This window comes from Panthera uncia, chromosome A2 (assembly GCF_023721935.1).
Source record: "Panthera uncia isolate 11264 chromosome A2, Puncia_PCG_1.0, whole genome shotgun sequence".
Classification (NCBI taxonomy): Eukaryota; Metazoa; Chordata; class Mammalia; order Carnivora; family Felidae; genus Panthera; species Panthera uncia.
Window position 1 is genome coordinate 1,157,930 of NC_064816.1, and position 9,064 is coordinate 1,166,993.

Here is a 9,064-nt window from a genome sequence, read left to right on the forward strand (position 1 = left end):
ACACGCACACACGCACACACGCACACACGCACACGCACACAATGGAGTATTACTCAGCAATCAAAAAGAATGAAATCTTGCCATTTGCAACTACGTGGATGGAACTGGAGGGGATTATGCGAAGTGAAATTAGTCAGAGAAAGACAAAAATCGTATGACTTCACTCATATGAGGGCTTTAAGAGACAAAACAGATGAACATAAGGGAAGGGAAACAAAAATAATATAAAAGCAGGGAGGGGGACAAACACTAAGAGACCCTTAAATACAGAGAACAAACAGAGTTGCCGGAGGGGAGTTGCGGGTGGGGGGATGGGCTAAATGGGCAAGGGGCATTAGGGAGGACACTCGCTGGGATGAGCACTGGGTGTTATCCGTAGGGGCTGACTCACTGGAATCTACTCCTGAAATCATTATTGCACTATAAGTAACTTGGATGTAAATTAAAAAATAAATTTAAAAAAAAGTATTAGGGGGGCATCTGTCTAGCTCAGGCCCTGGAGCGTGCAACTTCTGACTCGGGGTCATGCGTTGCAGTCCCATGTGGGGTTTGGAGATTATTTCAAAAAACTAAAATAAACCAGAAACCAAAGATAAAGAAAAAAATATTTTTTAAACATCAGAGGAAAAAGACACATTACATACATGGAAACAAAAATAAGAATGACTCAATTTTTTTTTCAATTTTTAACATTTATTCATTTTTGTGAAACAGAGCAAGACTGAGCAGGGGAGGGGCAGAGAGAGAGGGAGGCACAGAATCCAAAGCAGGCTCCAGGTTCTGAGCTGTCAGCCCAGAGCCCAACGTGGGGCTCGAACTCATGAACCGGGAGATCATGACCTGAGCCGAAGCCTGGCGCTGAACCGACTGAACCACCCAGGCGCCCCAGAATGACTGAAATTTTTAACAAACAACTCACACTGGAGGACATTGGGCTACGATATTTTTATGTGCCAAAAGGAACAAAGCAATCAAAACAAAAACGCTAAAATTCTTTACCTAGCAGCAAAGACGACACACATTCCCAGACAAATAAAAGCCAAGTACGTTTGTGACCAGTGGATTGACATTGAAAGAGATGATGTCAAAGGATGTTCTTTGGACAGAAGGAAAATAACAGCAAGCAGAAATGTGGATCTACGCAAAGGAAGGAAGAGCCTAAGAAATGTTTCAAACGTGGGGAATAGTATTACTTCTTCATTTCTTTAAATGATCATTGACTCTACGTAAAAAGTAACGGCAATGTATCATGAGATTTATTCTAGAGCATATAAGAGGTGGGGAGGGGCAGAGAGAAAAAGAGAGAGAATCTCAAGCAGGCTCCGCACTGTCAGCACAGAGCCCCACGTGGGGCTCGAACTCACGAATGGTGAGATCATGACCTGAGCCGAAATCAAGAGTCAGACACTTAACTGATTGAGCCAGCCAGGGACCCCTAGAGCATTTTTTTTAAGTTTATTTATTTATTTTGAGAGAGAGAGAGAGAGAGAGAGAGAGAATGAGAACACTAGCAGGGGAGGGGCAGAGGAAGAGGGAGAGAGAATCCCAAGCAGGCTCCACGCCCAGCGCAGTTCAGTGTCACGATTCTGAGATCATGACCGTGAGATGATGACCTGAACTGAAACCAAGAGTCAGTTGCGTCACCAACTGAGCCACCCAGGTGCCCGGAGCATCTGACTCCTGATCTCAGCTCAGCTCTTGATCCCGGGGTTGTGAGTTCAAACCCGGCGTTGAGCTCCATGCTGGGGGTGAAGACTACTTAAAAAAATAAATAGATTAAATAAAAAATTAAAATAAAATAAAACAGGGCGCCTGGGTGACTCAGTTAAGCATCCGACTTCGTCTCAGGTCACGATCTTGTGGTTTATGAGTTCAAGGCCTGCATCAGGCTCTTTGCTGCATAGAGACTGCTTGGGATTCCCGTCTCTGTCTCTCTCTGCCCTTCCCCTGCTCTCGCGCTCTCTCTCAAACAACAACAACAACAACAACAACAACAACACTTAAATAAAATAAAATAAAATAAAACAAAACAAAGCAATTATAGGTAAAAAATGAAACTGATATTGGGGTGCCTGGGTGGCTCAATTGGTTGAGCATCAGACTTCAGCTCAGGTCATGATCTTGGCAGTCAGAATTCGAGCCCCGCGTCTGGCTCTGTGCTCACAGCTGAGCCTAGAGCCTGTTTCAGATTCTGTGCCTCCCTTCTTCCCTCTCTCTCTGCCCCTCCTCTGCTCTCAAAAATAAATAAAACATTAAAATAAACAAATAAACCTAGCCATAACCATACTTCTATTAAATATAAATGTCTAAACACTAGTCCAGGGACAGAAACTGTCAGCATGGCCCCAACTATAGGTTGGGCTTTAAATATAAAGGCTTAAAAACAATTTTTAAAAGAACAAGATTGAAGGACTATCTGAAGTTTCTTAAAGCTTATTTATTTTTTTTAGTGATCTCTACACCCAACATAGGACTCCAAGTCCCATGCTCTACCCCCGGACCCAGCCAGGCGCCCCTGGAGGGCCACTTGTTCTTAGATTTATTGTAAACTTATAGTAATCAAGACAATAAAAAAAAAAAAGAGAGGGAGAGTCCAAGGAGTAGACTCACAGTTATATTGTCAATTTATTTGCAACCAAACTGCCAAATAACTCAGTGTGGGAAACAATAGCCTTTTCAGCAATCGCTGCTGTAACACCTGAATATCAAAATAGAAAGAAAGTTGTCCTTAATTTTTTTCTTTTTTTGTAAGTAATCTCAACAGCCAACATGGGGCTTGAATTCATGACCAAGATGAAGAGTTGCATGCTCTACCGGCTGAGCTGGCCAGGCATCCCTATCTCTATTCTTTTTTTTTTTTTTAATGATTTAATATTAATTTATTTTTGAGACAGAGAGAGAGACACACACACACAGAGTATGAGAGGGGGAGGGGCAGAGAGAGAGGGACGCGCAGGATCCGTAGCAGGCTCCAGGCTCTGAGATGTCAGCACAGAGCCCAATGAGGCACTCGAACTCACAAACCAACCATGAGATCATGACCTGAGCCAAACTCGGTGCTTGACCGACTGAGCCACCCAGGCGCCCTCGCGTCTCTACTCTTAAATTTTTATTATTTTTATTTTTTTAATTTATTTTTGAGACAGAGGGAGACAAAGCATGAGCAGGGGAGGGCCAGAGAGAAAGGGAGACAGAGAATCCGAAGCAGGCTCCAGGCTCTGAGCTGTCAGCACAGAGCCCGACGCGGGGCTCAAACTCACGGACTGCGAGATCATGACCTGAGCTGAAGTTGGACGCTTAACCAACTGAGCCACCCAGGCACCCCTTTACTCTTAATGTACATACACAAATATAACTCAGAATGGATCACAGACCTAAATGTAAAGGCTAAAAGTTTAAAGCTTCTGGAGGAAAACATAAGAGAAAGTTTTTATGACTTTGGGCACGGATCTTTCTTTCTTTCTTTCTTTCTTTCTTTCTTTCTTTTCTATAAGATACAAAAAGGACAAACCATTTTTTGAAAGCAATAAGGTAGACTTTACCAAAATTAAAAAGAAAATGCTATTCAAGAAAATGTTTAAAAAGTGATAAGACAAGCACCACCTGGGGAAAGTATTCACAATACACATGTGACAAATGAAAAGAAAATACTAAGAAATAATAAGAAAATAAGCCACACAATTTCTTAAATAAATTAGATTTGAACAGCACATACTTTTACCAAAGAAGATTATGGATAGCCATTCCTTAAGCACATGAAAAGATACTTGGCAGAATTAGTCATTAGAGAAATGTTCCCCAGTGGGTTATCACAGTATATCTATTAGAAAGAATAATTTTAAAAGCCCATTAACACCAAGTATTGGCAAAGATGCTTAGCGATTGGAACTTTCAGGCATGGCTGGAGTAAACACAAAATGGCACCACCACTCTGGAACATGGCTTAGCGGTTTGTTACAAAGTTAAAGATACATTTACCATATGCACCAGCAATTCCACTCACAGGGATTTACCCAGAAGAAATTAAGACACATTTCCAAACACAGACTTGTAGGCAAATGATCATGGCATCTTTATTCATAGCAGCCAAAGAGTGGAAGCTACTTAAGTATCCACCAACAGACAAGTGGATTAAAAAAACATAGGAAAACAATATTGACAGAAAACATATCAGTGGTGGCCTTGAGGGCAGGGATGAGGGGAGGGTTGACTGCAAAGGAGAAAAAACTTTGAGGTGACGGAAATATCCTATATTGGGATCATGATGTGGTTATACATCCATAAATAATGGCCCAAAGTTATCAAATTGTAATTTTACAATAAAGTGAATTTAATTGTATGTAAAGTATAGCTCAATAAAGCTGAGGTGGGGTGGCGCCTGGGGGGCTCAGTCAGTTAAGCGTCCGACTTCGCTCAGGTCATGATCTCACAGTCTGTGAGTTCGAGCCCCGCGTTGGGCTCTGTGCTGACAGCTCAGAGCCTGGAGCCTGTTTCAGATTCTGTGTCTCCCTCTCTGTCTGACCCTCCCCCATTCATGCTCTGTCTCTCTCTGTCTCAAAAATAAATAAACATTAAAAAAAAAACTTTTTTTTTAAAAATAAAGCTGAGGTGGGGAATGCTACAAGTGGTGGAGGGGGGGACTTTACATTGGCAGGAAAAAAATGGACAAGATGGAAAAAGGATACACCATCCAAACACTAATGGTAAGAAATCTGAAGTAGCTATATCTCTATTAGGAAAAAAAAAAAAAGAATTCAGAACAAAGAATACTAACATGGATAAAGAAGGTCATTAACAATTCATCAAAAGGACGTAACAATCCTAAACATGTATGCCCCTAATAACTGTGTTCAAAATACATGAAGGAAAATTTGACTGGAATGAGAAGAAAAAAGTCAAATTCACAATTATGACAAGAGATATCAATATCCCTCTCTCAATAATTAGTAGAGTAAATAGAAAATCAGTTAAGATATAGATGATTTGAACAACACTATCAACCAACAAAAGCAATATGTACATTCTCTTCAAAAGCACGTGGAGCTATACAAAATTAATTAATTAAAGACAAAAACACATGGAATATTCATCAAGACGATTGGATAATGAGCTGGGTCATGAAACATGTAATACATACAAAATGATTGAAATCATGCAGAATAGTTTCCTACAATGTAATTAGGTTGGAAATTAAAAACAGATATCTGTAAAACCTCAAAATCTCTCTCCCTCTCTCTCTGCCTCTCCCTCTCTCTTTCAAGGTAAACAAATAAACGTAAAGAAAAACCCACATGAGAGCAAGCTGATCTGTCGCTCCCCTTACCAATAATATCTTAGGGGAGACATTTCATTTACCAATAAATATCTTAGGGGAGATATTTTGAGATTATGTAATATCTTGTTTCTCATCCTATTTTTCCTCTAATATTTTAGTGTTTATCGCATCTTTTGAGTTCAGACTTGCAGGGACACAGCATACCTTTTGGCTTTTCTATCTCATGGCCTTCTCCAAAACCCGTCTTCCTCATGCCTCAATATCCTCTTCCCAGAGGAAAACAGTGCTAACAGTGGTTAACAGTTGGGGATGTCCCCTTCCAGACCCTTCTCTCTACATTTATGCACGTTGGTCTCTACCTGGTCCGTTTGGAGGTGAATGCATTTTCATACAAATGAGACCATGCTGGGGCACCGGACAGTGCACAGCCTGCTCGGGGTTCTCTCTCTATTTCTCAAAATAAATATAAATAAACACTGCAAAACATGTCAGCGTGCTGATCCGTTGCTTGCCTTCACTTACCGATATGTCTTGGATGCTGTGGTTGGCAGAATAATGGCCCCCAAAGATGTCCACGTCCTAATCTTTTACCATATGAGGTAGATAGGTCGCCTCATATGGTTAAAGGGATTTTACAGATGAGGACCCTGAGACGAGGATGACCCTGGACTACCAGTCGGGCGGGAGGGCAGCACCCTCAGGAGGTCCTCATGAGAAGGAGGCAAAGGGTCAGAGTCAAAGAGATGGGCGGGGCCTCAGGCCAAGGAGGCGGTTCCTCTGGGAGATGGAAAGGCTTGAGGAGGGTCTCCCTGGGGCCCCAGAAGGAACCAGCCCTGATCACACCCGGGTTTTAGCCCAGTGAGACCCTAGTAGGACTTGTGATCCAGGGTGTACTGAAGAATGGTTTTGAACAAGGGCCAATTTTTGCCTATGGGATTCTGGTAGACTACTGCAATATTTAGGACATCCAGCAGACAGCAGTGCTAGCCAGGTTCAGAGAAGGGGCCACTGTTCTCTGAAATGATCTTGGCTTGGAGCCCCCAGCATGGCATCTAGCCAGAGGTTTGGACATATGTGATCAATCCCAGCTCCATCCCGACCAGTTCTTTCATCCACAAATGACCTACCCACCCATGCATTATCCATCCATCTGTCCATCCATCCATCCATCACCCATCAGCCAGCCAGCCAGCCATCCTCCTGTGTGTCCATCCTTCTGCCTATTCATCCATTCATTCAATAACAACATACTGAGTGTCTACTCTGTGCCGACTTTGGCAATGAGCAGGAGAACAAAGTCATGGCCAAGAGAAGTTTTGGGGAAAACGACCAGGCAGATGTCAGGACAAAGTTAGCACGGAAGAACGGAGAGAGAGCTGGCGTGATCGGAGCAGGGCGAGCAAAGAGGGGGACAGAGGAAGGTGAGCTTGGCAAGGTCAGTAGGCATCAGCTTACGGGAGCATTCACCGAGTGCCTGTGCTACTTCCCATATGTGTTCTTCTATTTTGATCTCTGAGATAATGAGTGAGGGTCATTTCAATTTTGTCTTGAAGGCAGAGGCTCAGAGAAGTGAGGTCCATGAACCCAAACCCCACAGCTATTAAGTCTCTAGATTTGAACCCAGAGCTCATGTTTGTTTCCTAATCCCAGCTACCTTTGAACCCAACTGTGTCACCTTTAACAGATTTTCTCATCTTCACTTGGCTTCACTGCTTTGAAGCTCTCTCAGTCCAATAAGGTGAACGCCTGGTGTATGAGTTGGCAAGTGTTGTGCTAACGCTGGGTAACAAACTACACCAAAGCTCCGTGGCTTAGACAGTAATCATCTATTCCCATCTTCAAATCAGCGGGGCATCCGTAGAGGTAACTGTATCTTAGTTGGTCCTGGTCCCAAGATTTATGTTGCCCCACCTATATTCCAAGCACGGTGTGCTGTTGAATGTTTAACAGCTATCTAGAGGTGGGGGGAGGTTGTCACCTTCCCCAATTTCTGTGGTGTAAATGCTCCCACCGGAGCTGATTTTCAATCGACCTTTGAGACAGCCCTGAATACAGAGTTGGAAAGAGATGTGCAGTGGTGGACCATCATATACCGTCTGAGTCCATTCGGGCCGCTGGAACAAAAGTATCACAGATGGGGGCCCCGCGTCGGGCTCTGTGCCGGCAGCTCAGAGCCCGGAGCCTGCTTGGGATTCTGTGTCTCCCTCTCTCTGCCCCTCCCCCGCTCATGCTCTCTCACGCTCTCTCTCTCTCTTTCTCTCTCAAAAATAAATGTAAACATTAAAAAGTTTTTTTTTTAATTTTTTTTAACGTTTATTTATTTTTGAGACAGAGAGCGACAGAGCATGAACGGGGGCGGGGCAGAGAGAGAGGGAGACACAGAATCCCAAGCAGGCTCCAGGCTCTAGGCCATCAGCCCAGAGCCCGACGCGGGGCTTGAACTCACAGACCGCGAGATCGTGACCTGAGCTGAAGTCGGACACTTCACCGACTGAGCCACCCAGGCGCCCCTAAAAAGTGTTTTTTTAATCTTTAAAAAAAATATAGCATACTTTTTCCTGAGTGATAAGAGCACCAGAGAATGAAATCATGCCGTCTGCAGCAGCGTGGATAGGACTGGAAGGTATTATGCTGAGTGAAATAATTCAGTCAGAGAAAGACAGATATATGTTTTCACTCATATGTGGATCTTGAGAAACTTAACAGAAGACCATGGGGGGAGGGAAGGGGAAAAAAATAGTGACAAACAGAGAGGAAGGGAGGGAGGGAGGCAAACGGTAAGAGACTTTTTTTTGTTAATGTTTATTTATTTTTGAGAGACAGAGAGAGACAGAGTGTGAGCGGTGGAGGGGCAGAGAGAGAGAGGGAGTCACAGATCCAAAGCAGGCTCCGGGCTCTGAGCTGTCAGCACAGAGCCCGACGCGGGGCTTGAACGCACAAACAGTGAGATCATGACCTGAGCTAAAATCAAGAGCTGGGTGCGTAACCAACTGAGCCACGCGGGTGTCCCCCAGTTGGATTATTTATAAACTGTTGACTTGTAAGAGTTCTCTACATGTTCAAAATACAAGTCCCTTATCAGATACCTGATACACAGATATTTTCTCCCTTTCTGTGGGTTGTCTTTTCATTTTCTCAGTGGAGCTCTTTTAAGCACAAAAGGTTTTCATTCTGATGACGTGTAATTTGTCTAAATGATGTACATGCTTGTGCATATTTTTTGGTGGGTAAGTGCTCTCGTTTCTCCTGGCTTCACATCCAGGGTCATGGATAAGTGTATGTTCACGTCTCGTATATGATGTCAGTTTTCCAAAGTGTCGTACGAACTTCCCATCCCTGCAGCAGTGGCGGAGGTTCCAGAGCTATGATATTCGTGCCCACACTTGTCTGTCTCAAGCGTCCAACGAATACACCCACGTGGGCGATTGTTACAGTGCCAGCTGGCAGGTGAGGAACCTAGATATCGGAGACAGAGGTGGTCTCTAATGAGTCCTCTGGTTCCAAGTGAGAAAACGCCTTTCATTTCTGCTTGTGAGGGGTGGAGTCCCTAGGGCTAGGCCTGGTGTCGGCATGAATGATTTGGCACTTCTAGCCCCCAGAGACCCCAGTTAGGCTGTTTCAGTCCCCTGGTAGCCGGAGAGGAGGTCCCAGCAACGAACCCATCATCTTGCATCACCTGTGGTCCTGGTCACCACAGGGACCAGGATTGCTGGGAGGGTGCCGAGGTGAGGTGGCAACCGAGGTGCAAGCCAGGCTTCCAGGGAGGTGGCCCTTGGACCCCCGAAGGGC